Source organism: Lactuca virosa, chromosome 5 (genome assembly GCF_052849685.1).
Source record: "Lactuca virosa cultivar CGN04683 chromosome 5, Lactuca_virosa_CGN04683_v6, whole genome shotgun sequence".
In the NCBI taxonomy this organism is placed as follows: domain Eukaryota; kingdom Viridiplantae; phylum Streptophyta; class Magnoliopsida; order Asterales; family Asteraceae; genus Lactuca; species Lactuca virosa.
Window position 1 is genome coordinate 211,456,398 of NC_136430.1, and position 13,055 is coordinate 211,469,452.

A 13,055-nucleotide genomic window follows, 5' to 3' on the forward strand; every position below is an offset into this window, starting at 1 on the left:
TCAAGTTGCTTTCTCCGAAATGGTGTTTGGTGTTCCTCCCTCACTCTTCGAGCACATCAAGTTGTGAAAATCAGCCAAAGAGATTTGGGATACTCTTCAGGACCTGATTGAAGGTTCGGAAAATATGAAAGACAAGTGCCTCACCTTAGTTGTTAACGACTTCGATACCTTCACTACCACTCCTGGTGAATCAGTGGCCTCAGCCTCCAACCATTACCGAATCGTTGTCAACAACATGACTGCTCATGGGATTGTCCGAACTCCTTTGGAGTACAATCTCAAATTCATAAACAGTCTTGGCAAAGGATGGGGGAATGTGAAATCTTGTCTTCAAAGCAATGGTCCCTTGAAAAAGTTGAAGCTCTATCAACTTTTTGATGAACTTCAAGGACATGAGTCTAATGTTGCTCAAACCATAAGGGAACTCTCCGGAGGTCCTCTTGCCCTTGTCAGTTCTTTCGAATCAACCATTCCGAACTCATCTTCTTCAGATCTCTTTAAACCTATTGTTCCATCTGTTCAAACATTCGCACCTATCTTACCCACACAAATCTATCCTGTTGATGATTCCGAAGCCGTGGACTATGAACTCCGTTTCCAATAGGAGTTCGCTCTACTCTAAATGAAGTACAAACGTCCTTTCAATCCTTCTTACAAACCATACCAAAACCGATTTCATGCTCCTCGCCAGAACAATCCTCAACCATACTCAGCTCCGGAAATGTAAACCAACTTCGGAAAATCCTCCTGCATACAAACCAAACATCACTAAGCCAAACTCTACTCCAGAACCCTCTCAGAGTTCCAAATCGGATAAACCAAAAATTATGTGTCATAAGTGTGTACATGTAAACCATTTTGCTAAAGATTGCCTGGCTGATGCTCCGCAGAAACCAAAAATCAAGGATTCAGCTTACTACGTCCGAAGAGCACAAGAGATGGCTGAAAGCGAAAAAGCCTTTGTAACAACGGTTTCAAGAGATGTTGAAGGATATTGGTCCTCTGGGGATGATGATGATATGGTAACTGGAAGGAACATGTGTCTGATGGCAAAACAAACGGTTGAATGTGATGAAGGGTATTGGTCTTCTGGGTCAGAAGATGAAGATGATGTTGCTGAACCTCACTATTGTTACATGGCCACCAATGATCCACCCGGTCGAAGCATCGTTCAGCAGGTAAAATCTATGATCTCTGATAATAATTTTGATTTGTCTCTTTGTGAACCTTATCTGACCCAAATCCAAACAGATATGCTCACCATTTATAAAGCCTATGAGTCTGCCATAGAAGCCAGTGAGAATAAGGACTGTGAACTAAATCGTCTTAGGTTACGTTTTGAGGATAAAAAATTGAAAATCGAGTCTTTAGAGCATGAGCTTTTAATGTCAAATGATGAATGTATCATTTTGAAAGATAAATGTGAAATCACCTATTCTGAACGAAATGTTTTAATTTTCTGATAACAAACGTCTCAATACAAAAATAGATGCTTTGCATAATTCTATAGACATGCTTGAAGCAGACATTCTGATGACTCATAATTTTCGTCATCCATGGTCTAAAACACCTGGTCTCGGAAGCGAGTTTCCGAAACCAATTGTTAGTCCCTTGAAGGAATTGCAAAACCTGACATTTATGGGAGAGGTTCCGAACATCAAACATCCGGACACCCCTGTTTCTCCCTTGTCTCCACTTCCTGAGACTACAGACCATTTTGAGTCCCTAATTCATGAGTTCAAACCAATTGTTGTTAAGTGTCCTGATTCCACGCCACTTCCGCCTCTGATAAACCTGGACCTGAATCAGACCACGGATTTTCATCACAGTCTTACAAATTGCATAGATTATGTTCCTAAAAGTAATCATGTGAACAATTGTGTGATTGAAAAAATTATTCCGGTGACAACTGAAACTACTACCTCTGAGTTTGTATGGGCATCCTTAGATGATAAAGTTGAAGTCTCAAGCTGTATGTCCTCTGATTCTTGTGAATCGGATTCCTTAGTCATCTCAAAAACTGAATTGGTTCCCATTACTCCTGAGTTTAGGAATCTATCCGTAGGACAAACCTCCAAATCCTCGTCTCATCTTAAGAGAAAACCAATACTGAATAGGAAGGATATTATAGATCCCAAAGTAGAAGCTCGCAATGCACATAAAAAGGAAGTTAAGGCTAGACAAAATTCCAGGTTCATTGCAAACTCCAAACCAAGTTTATCCCGGAATTCTCATGCATCAACCCATAGTCAAAACTCCTTTGTTCCCACTAAGATCCTCAAAAGACCTTCTGAATCTCCTAGTAGTGCAGAACCCAAGAAATTAGACAGTTCTACTCAGCCTAAATCTCGTGTGAATGCTACAAAAGTCCGAAACACTTCTGCTTGAACTGTTTCATCTGTTTTTATTGCAAAATCTGATGGAACAGATTTTAAACCTAATCCTTCAAAAACCAATGTGTCATCAAGCAAATCCACAAATGCAAAGAAAACATCTTTTTCAAAATCTTCAAAGAAAAATCTTGTGTGGAAAGTCAAAACTCCTATTGATGAAACACCAATTCCGGAGGTTACAAATGTTACCAACACTCCGAAAGTCAAAGTTCCTAAGAAGACCGTTCGGAACCTTCAAGTCATTGAATATGACTATTGGATAGATGAAAAGACATTAGCCTTCTGTCTGTTTCCAAAGAATTCAAAGAATACCACCCAGAAACACAAAGTTGTTCCTAAGTCACAATCAAAGTCCAAAGCCCGTGCCTACGTCCCAAAGTCTAATTTAGAGCCTAAAAACTCCATTACTCACTAATTTTGCAGGCACTTTGTGCTTCGGAGCAAGAAACAATATGGTATATTGATAGTGCTTGCTCCATGTACATGACGGGGCAGAAAGAATTTCTGCGAGATCTAAAGCTTTCTCCAAACGCTGGTTACGTGACATGTGGCAACAACTCTAACTCTCAAATACGTGGTTATGGGATCCTCACCAATGGAAACTTCTCTATCTCACATGTGGCTTATGTAGCTAATCTAAAACATAATTTGATAAGTGTCGCTCAGCTCACTGATTCACATCGACGTGTGGAATTTTGCAAAAAGTACAGCTACGTAATGACTGAAAACTGGAAAGAGTGTTTAATCAAGTTGCTTCGCAACAAGAACATGTACCCGCTTGACATTAACATGATTGTTGGCAAACCGCAACTCTACCTTCTCACCAAAGCTGTTCCTGATGTCAGCTGGTTATGGCACCGAAGGCTCGCTCATCTAAACTTTCGGTACATGAATGATCTCGTATCAAGCGAAATGGTGAGAGGTTTACCTCTTCTCAAATTCGAAAATGATCATTTGTGTGCTACTTGTGAGTGTGGTAAGCAATCGAAGAAGGGTCATCCTGTTATCATTGGAAAATCCATTTCGGAACCATTAGAGCTTCTACACTTTGATCTTTGTGGACCATCCACTGTAGAAAGTCTTCATCATAAGAAATACATTCTTGTGATTGTTGATGATTTTACACGGTTCACTTGGGTCTTCTTCCTAAGTCTGAAATCTGAAACAGCCTCAGAGCTCATCAATTTTATCAAAGGAATAGAAGTTCTTATCAAACTTCCAGTTAGGAGAATCCGAAGTGATAATGGATCGGAATTCACTAATTCCACCATTGAGAAATATCTCACTGAAAAAGGAATCGACCACAACTTCTCAGCTCCCTCTACTCCACAACAAAATGGTGTAGTCGAAAGACGCAATAGAACTCTTGTTGAAGTTGCTCGATCCATGCTGAACTTCGCAAATCTACCACTCTATCTTTGGGCTGAAGCAATATCTACTGCCTGTTTCACTCAAAATCGAAGCATCATCAATCGACGCCTTAACATGACACCGTACGAAGCAATGAATGGTCGGAAGCCAACAATCTCGTTTTTGCATGTCTTCGGATGCAGATGCTTCGTCAAGAACAACCATGATCAGCTTACTAAGTTTCAACCTAAAGCTGATGAAGCCATCTTCCTTGGGTACTCTTCAAAATCGAAAGCTTACAGAGTTCTTAACCGGAGAACTCGTGTTCTGGAAGAAAGCTTTGACATTACTTTCGATGACAACTTCGTTCGGAATTCTGGCCCCACTCACATTACAGCTCATATTATGGAGTCCGATGCTCCTCCGCCAGGATGTCCGAATCCCCAAACAATTCTTGAAGTTGATTTTGAAACTCTCTTTGGTCCTTCCGAAACTGCTCTTGATTCGGAATCTCGATCAAGACTAACTCTCATTCCAACCCCCTATTCGGAAGCTCCTGTCTCGCATAACATCTCCAGTCCGATCCCAAGCCTCCCTCCATTTGATTCCGAACCATTTCAACCTTCTCAGGTTGAGAGGGATAATGTTCATCCCTCTCTTGAATCAAATGTGGATGGCTTCCAAGATCCAGCTGCTGATTTTGATGACTCCAATCCTCTCAACATTGATGACAATGAAGATTTCTTTGAGTTCCCTTCTGATGATGATGTCAATCTCTCTGGTTCAGAAGTTCAGGGGGAGAATCATCCTCACATTCAAATCATTCAGGGGGATCAAATCAATTCCACTGTTGATATCGGATCGACGGCTGCACAAGAAATCCCACGATTACATGTTTGGAGAAAGGATCATCCTCTGAACTAAGTAATCGGAAACCCCAATGCTGGTGTACAGACTCGTTCTGCTACAAGTATCCAAAATGAATGCCATTTTTCAACATTTATATCCATGGTTGAACCCAAATCCATTAAGGACGCATTGGAGCATGCTGACTGGATTACAACCATGCAAGAAGAACTGGCAGAATTTGACTGAAATGAAGTTTGGACTCTCGTGCCTCCTCCTTAGAATCATCCCATTGTCGGTACGAGATGGGTATTTTGCAACAAACTAGATGACGCATGAGTTATTATTCGAAATAAAGCAAGATTGGTGGCAAAAGGATTTACACAGATCGAAGGGCTCGACTACGATGAGACCTTTGCTCCTGTTGCACGTCTTGAAGCCATCAGAATCTTTCTTGCTTATGCTGCTCATAAAGGCTTCAAAGTTTACCAAATGGATGTTAAGAGTGCTTTTCTTAATGGTGAACTTGACACTGAAGTGTGCCTTCAACAGCCCCCCGGTTTTGTTAATCTCTCCTTTCCGAACTACTGTTACAAACTCCGAAAGGCTGTCTACGGACTCAAGCAGGCTCCTCAGGCATGGTACGAGACACTCACTGATTTTCTTAAACGCTTCGGTTTTCAAAGAGGAATTCTAGACCCTACCCTATTCCGAAGATCAAATGGAAAGCATCTCATGCTGGTACAAATTTATGTGGACGACATCATTTTTGGATCTACAGATTCATCTATGGTTGTTGACTTTGCCAAACTTATGGTCAATCGATTTCAAATGAGCATGAATCGGGAGTTAAGCTTCTTTCTTGGCCATCAAGTCAAACATACTAACAGAGGAATCTTCATTCACCAAGAGAAGTACATTTCAGAACTCCTCAAGAAATAGTCAATGGACACCTGTGCCTCTGCCAAGGTACCAATGGGCTTCAGACACAAGATCTTTGCCGACCCTTCAGGTGTTTTAGTTGATGAAAAGAAATACCGCGGAATGATTGGATCCTTACTCTATCTCACAGCAAGTCGTCTGGATATCATGTTTTCCACATGTTTATGTGCCAGATTTCAAGTCAACCCAAAGATGTCTCATCTCTTGGCTATTAAACAAATTTTCCGTTACCTCAAAGGTACTAAGAGTCTCGGAATCTGGTACCCAGCAAATGAGAGCTCCCTACTTCAAGCCTATTCAGATTCAAACTATGGTGGTCTTCAACTTGATAGAAAAAGCACTTCAGGTGGATGTCAATTCTTAGGTGGTCGTTTGGTCAGTTGGTCATCCAAGAAATAGAACTGCATTGCACTCTCGACAACCGAAGCCGAATACATCACTGCTGCCAGCTGTACATCTCAGGTTCTGTGGATGAAATCTCAACTTTTGGATTATGGTTACCGCTTTCAACGCATTCCTATCTATTGTGACTCTCAAAGTGCCATTGCGATTTTCCACAATCCAATTCAGCACTCAATGACCAAGCACATTGACATGCGGTACCATTTCATAAAAGATCATGTTCTAAATGGTAACAATGAACTCATTTTTGTTCCATCTGACGATGAGATTGCTGATGTCTTTACTAAGCATTAGACGAAACCAAATTCAACGGTTTTCTGAACAAGATGGGTATGATGATACTAGATCCTCAATTCTTTCAAGAGAATTTTTCTCTTTGATAGACGTATTCGATAGAAAACTAGTTCCGATCTAAAATTTTCATCTCGAAACTACTTTCTCTCTGAATACATAGGATCATTTTACTTGTCTTTATTTCTGACCATCACTTGAGTTTTTTTTAAGCTATACAGTTCATCTTGATTGTTTGCTATTTAAAGTCCACATTGTCATAGTGCTCAAATTCTCATCTCGGAATATATTTCACATTGGCATCCCGGAATTCCACTCCGGAAAAGCTATTGCATTCTGCACTTCAGAATTTCAAAATTTACTCCGGAAGATTTCTCAAATCTCACCCCGGAATGCTTTACAAATCTTGCTCCAGAATCTTAAGTAAAATATCACTCCGGAATACTTTCCAAAATCATGTTCCGGAAACTTTTACAAATCTCACTCCGGAAGCTCTTGAAAATCACTATTCCGAAATTTCTGCTCCGGAATCACCAACCTGTTCAAAATCGAACTAAATTTCTGTTCTGGAATCACACATCTTTTCCTAAATGCCACTAAGTTTTTGATTCCGGAATCGAAACTCTCTCCGAATTATTTCTCATTCCGGACCTCTTTTCAAAACTAGCATGTTCCGTAACACAACTCCTTGTCCTCCGGATCATGCTCTGTCCGGAACCACTCGTCCGAAATACCAAAGGATAATAAGGCGAAATGTTTTTTTGTCTCAACGGTTACTTTTCTTGAAGATCCTATCCTATCTTCCTCGATTTTCATGACACGTTTGCACTCCCCCATAAAGTAGCCATCGAATCGCCGATTATGGTATTCCATTTTTAGCCACAAACACCCTTTCCTTTCACCTCCCAGGTCAACTCAGCCCCCCTAAACCTCCTTCACATTTAATGCGACCCGTTTCTCGTTCGGATCCTCATCATTACCCTACTAACCCGACCCACTTCCCTTACCTATAAATACCAATCTTAACCCCCTTTTACCTCTTTACGCCCCCAATACCTCCTAAAACCTTGAATTCTCTCAGTGTTCTTCGTGTTCTTCAAGCATTCTTCATTCTGCAACAATGGCTTCCCCTCCATCACCACCAAAAACTGCACCAACTGCTTCAACTCCCAAGAAATCCATTGCCAAGAAGAAACGATCAAAGGGTTCATTTTCATCAACATCACACGAACCGTTTCTGAGAGACACGATGCAATTGTTTTCCCTAAACCCTGAAGATTACGATGAATCAATTCGAGTTATGGTGGAGTTCATCGCAAATCATCCCATCTCCATCCCTCTCACTAAAATTCCTGAACCACCTCTTCCACTTCATCATCTCCACCGAGCGTTCCACAGAATCAAGGAAAACGACGGTGTATTGGAGACGCAAATCATTGGAGATCGAATCGTTCCCATCTACAAATCCACTTTTCTGAAGGCAATTGGTGTTAAGCCAAACCCCAAAGGTTTCACAGTTCAAGAACCCACCACTGAAGAGTTTCCGACCTTTCTGAATCACATTGGCTACAATCAAGATTATAGAGCCAAGGATTTCAAGACATCAGCCGTCTCCGGACTATGGACGGTATTGATGCACTTTATCATTCGAGGGCTATCAGGTAAGCACGGAGGAACTGATACTCTTAGCAAGTACTGGCTCTATGTTGTCTACAGTATTTACTCCGGACGTGACAACGCGGTTGATCTTCCGGAGGTCCTATGGCAAGATTTCTGCAAGTTTGCCATCAAGAGGAAGGACAATGAAATTTCGAGCCCCAGATTTTGGGCACTGACGATTCAACAAATCTTCAACGAGCTTTCCGAACCAATTCCAGTCTCTGCAATTCCTCCGGAGGTATGTGTTTCCTTCAAAGTTGTCAAGGCCTATAGAATTCCTGACCAATCCTCTTTTGGTCCGGTCACACAACTTCCGGACCACATGTTAGCCTTAATTCCTTCTGATTCCATTTATCTAAAACAACAATTAGAGACTTTGGTTGTGTTTGACCCAACACAACCTGCCCCAGTCTCAGTTGAGCCCACTTCGGAAGAGGCCAATCCCACCACGTCCGGACCTAAGGTTAAGAAATCTGCCAAACGAAAGGGTTCTCCCACCAAGCCAAAGCCTAAAAAGAGAACCAAAGTAAGCTCTTCATCTCCAAAGGAAAATGCTCATGACATTCAGGCTGACTCTGGCCGTCCGAACACCCCTCCTGCCCACTCATCTGAGTTACCCCTCAATGTTTCAACATCACCTTCACACACTCACGGGGAATCTCCACATAATCCACCCTCACCTTCTCAAAAAGGTGATGCCGGTGTTGACAATAGTTCCTTGAAGCCCCCTAGAACACACCCACGAGTCTCATTTGATGTCCCTATCGTTGCTCACACTAGCACACACTCCGGAACCCCTGTTCCAGAACCTACGCATTCCGGAGCAGGAGTAGTCCCTCCAACTCCGGATGCCCCAACTGGTCTGATACATGGAAGGTGTACAAGACGACTAGGTGCTAACGATCCTCAATGGGAAGATTATGTTAACAGGGATGTTCTGAGACGTCTGAATCTGACTAGAGCTCAACTGGAGGCCACTCTCACTTCAATGTAAAACAGAGCTCATCAAAGCAATCTTCCATATGTTCCTCCTACAGATGATGATGCCAATCGGGAACTCAATTCGGAACAGCCTCCCATCACCACTCACACAAACATATCCTGAACTGACTCTGATGAAGAAATTTCTGAAGAGTTTATGATCACTGATGAAGTCAATTCAGTTCCGGACCCCAACTTCATGTCATCCATCCGCTTTCAATCCATGCCATCAACTTCCAAGTCTGCTTTTGACTTCGGATCCTCTTCTTCAACCACTCCGGATGGTGAGCCCAGCTCCAAACTACCTGAAGATGATGCTACCACCAAACCTGGTCCATCCACACATACTTCATCACGACAAGCTCCTCCGCAACACACAGCTTCTGACTCTGAATCTTCTGCTGGTGATCACATTGATCCCTTTGCTCTCCTCGACACTCAAGCAAATGTGTCAGATACGATGAAGAAGGTCTCCTCCATCGAAACATCCGTAACAGAGCTCAACATAAAGGTGGATCAAAAGGTTTTTGGACTGGATGCTAAACTTGATGCCATCCTTCAGTCTCTCTCACAACAGTCCGGACCTTCAGTTGCGGAACGAGAAGCCCAACTGGACCAACTAATTTCCCTCCGACTCAAGCACTCCATCGAGGAGGTGGAAACCAAGTATGATATTTTGGTTGATCACTATCTCAACACCGTTACCTCCATGCTCAAAGTTCATGACGATTTGGTGTCTGCTACCAACGATCTGATTAAGTAGACCCACATTCGTCATGAAAAACAAATCCAAAGGCTGGAGAAGGAAGTCAAGAAGAAGGATGAAATGAACATGATCATTCAACAAGTCCTCATCAAGCTTCTTCGCTCCACTTGGAACATCGTTCATGTTCTGAATCGGAAGTTTGATGAGATGATAGTTATTCTTAGCCATTTGTTCGATCACCTTGCTGCTCAAGCCCCCACGTCCGAAGCCTACGATACCCTCACTCTTCAACTCAACACGGGCCTTCAGAAAGTCTTCTCCAAATTTGACGATCTCAAGGATAATTTAGTACTTGCATCGGTTCCGAGATCTACCGATGCAAGAGGGGGAGAAGGTCCGAGCCAACCGTGGAAACCGTGGAAACCTGCCTCGGAGTTCACACTCCGAGATGAAGACTTAAATTCCGATGATGAAGTCCACGTTGTGACCCGACTTCTAGGAGTTTCCTCTGATGAAGAAGAAGGCAGTGACGAAGAAAAATACGTCACAAATGGAGTTCTAGGCCTTGAAGCTCCAAAGAAAATAGCTCCAAAGGTGCTGACTGAGGAAGAGAAGAGAATATGGTCCGCAACCTCTTGGCCATCCTCTTTGCCAGATGCTCTTAAAAAAGCCATTCAAATGGACAAAGCCAAATCTTTCCTCACAGCTGAAGCCTTCCGAGTCACTCCTTCCATGCTCCCACCAATTCCGGCTCCAAAAATTTCTCCAATAGACCAGGGCTCTCTACTTCGGACCCCTGATGACATTCCGGAAGAGCCTCTTCCGAAACCCACTCCGGAATTTGTGGTGGATGAAAATATGAAGCTTATCATGGAAGCTCTGAAAAGAGACAAAGGCAAAAGGCCAATGACGGCTGAACAACAAGCCTTCCACTCCGGACCTCCTCTCAAGAAAAAACAAGGATGGTCTCAGGAGGAAATCAACAAGGCGTTAGAGGACAGCATCCGGATCCAAGCTCTTAAGGATAATCCTGATCCGATGCGTGGCATCTCTCCTCTCTGTCATGAAGGCATTCTACAGGATCATGAAATCATTCTGTTCTTCTACTACGATGTTCCCACCAACGATCTCGAACAACTCGATCTTCATCTCTCTCCTTATAGCAAGTACTACATCAAATTTGCTCCTCTTCACCCAAATGATGATCCGGAAGTGATCCTCCGGACTGAAAGAGAAAGGCTTGAAACATTCTACTCCAAGAATGCTAAACCACTCAAGGAAGTATGGACTAGAAAACGAATCACCAAAGTCCATGGATTTTCAAGAAAAATCCTTGTGAAATTCGAACTCAATTGCCCATTATTTCGATTTCACGTCTTCCGGAACAAGCCCAACTACCAAACCATTACTGACGCTGACTTCCCTTCCATGAATCCGAACGCCATTCTGACTCTGGCTGCTCACTTTAGAGGAATGCAAGACAACGATATTGGCATGGGTTGTTTTCATGCTGCTCTTAGCTTCCTCAAATATTATGTCGCGGAATTTTGCAGATGCGACTATGAGCTGGCCCATCTCTACGGAACAGAAGACTATGTTGCCAAGATCACCTATGTTGTTACGGAAGCTGAACTGCTTAAAGATGGTCCAATCGATGACTCGGTTCTAGGGTTTGTCTACACAACAAGGAAGACAAACAAGAAGGACTTTTTCCGTGTCCTTGACAAACACCTAGTCCCGACCAAAGCACTCTGTAAGTTCATCTCTCGTGCGTCAAAGTCTAAAGCTCCGGAGCAGATCAAAGCAAAGTTTGTGAGTCAACTGACTTGGTACATTAAAGTCAGAGAATGGTTGTTCCGGGCTTTCACATTCATCAAGGAAGAAGAAGTGTAAATGAATGGATTGCTAAGTTCAGTTAGGGGGAGATTGTTGGAACCTGAAAGTGAACCTCTAGCAATCCTAAGTCAATATTCCGAAGTACTTGTGTTCCGGAGTGAATGTTCCGGAGTCAGTGGTGAAGTGTGGTCCGGAATCTTTCCGGACCAAATAAGAAGAAGATACGAAGTTGAAGACATTCCGGAATGACTCTCATGTCCGGAATGGATGCTGATCCGGAGTTACTCTATTTTGTCTTTGTGCATTTATTTAGTTTGTCTTTGTATTGATGTGACATTTCATAGGACTTAGTATTTTGTTGTATTTAGACAATCAGAATGTCAGAAACATTTCTATTGTCCAGTCCTATGTAAGAACTCTAGTTAAATCGTTGTAACCTTCACTCCTATTTATAGGAGATCTCAATACAAGTCAACTATAGATCTTTCACACACTTTTGGCATTTTCACTAAGTTTATTCAAAACATTCTTCTTGTTCTTCATTTATTAGCTTTACATTGTTCAGTTATTCTCGTTGTTCATTTAATGACTTGATCATTTGTTGAATATATTATCTAAGACTTGACTGGTCTTTCCAGGCTTGACTTGAACATCTATTAGCAAACAGACATTGATCTTAAGCATTCACTCAAGGTTTGAGTTCTCAAACCTTGTCCCTGCGCATCAGATAGATCTTGTTCTCACATATGGCATCCCTCTACTAAAGATAACCAAAACTAGTGAGCCGATATTGGTGCCTTTGACCCACGGGTACAGTGAGGTGAAACTCACCTGAATCAAAGAACCTTGAAACACTGCGATATGCGCCCTTCTGCACTACTTGCTCCCATGAATTCACTAACACCAGAACCAGATAAAATCTTAATCAATAGCCCAAAATCCTAAAGTTTGACCCAAGGTAAAACTTGGTCAAAAAATCAACGGTCAACGGAAGTCAACAAAAGTAAAAGTCCAAGGCAGTTGAGTACGCCCACCATACTCAACGTACGCCCAACGTATGCAGCCCGATCCCACTCCTTTATTAAGAACTTAATCCCTTAAGGACTTTTCACCCAAAATCTGATCTAGCCTCAAAACATTGTCTTAAGTCATAAAGGTTCCACCTTTATGACTTTCCAAGGCTAGGGAAGCTCCAAAAGCTAAAATCCTAACTTATTAATCCATTAAGACATCACAACTCTTGCATGAGAGGGGATAGAAGGAACCATATCACATTTTTACGGTTCCTAATAGCTTCATAATGGATAAATTTTCCAACTTTCTCCATTAGAATGGTCCCAACAAACTAGATCTAGTCGTTAAGTCTCAAATGGACCAAAACTGCATCTTTTTCAACATAATCCATTAAGTCCAAGTTTCCAACCTTTAGATCTGAATCAAAATGATGTTTAGATGAATAAAGTTTTCAAATTTATCCATAACAAGGTCAAAAACTTTCAAGATCTAAACTTTATGCACTAAAGTGACCAAAAGTTCATAACATCCAAAACTAGCTAGATCTAACAAATGCATCATCAAGATTCAAGGTTTAAACCTCCAAAAGAAAAATCAAGGTGAACAAGGTCTGGATCTATAAGCTTTAATGCAAC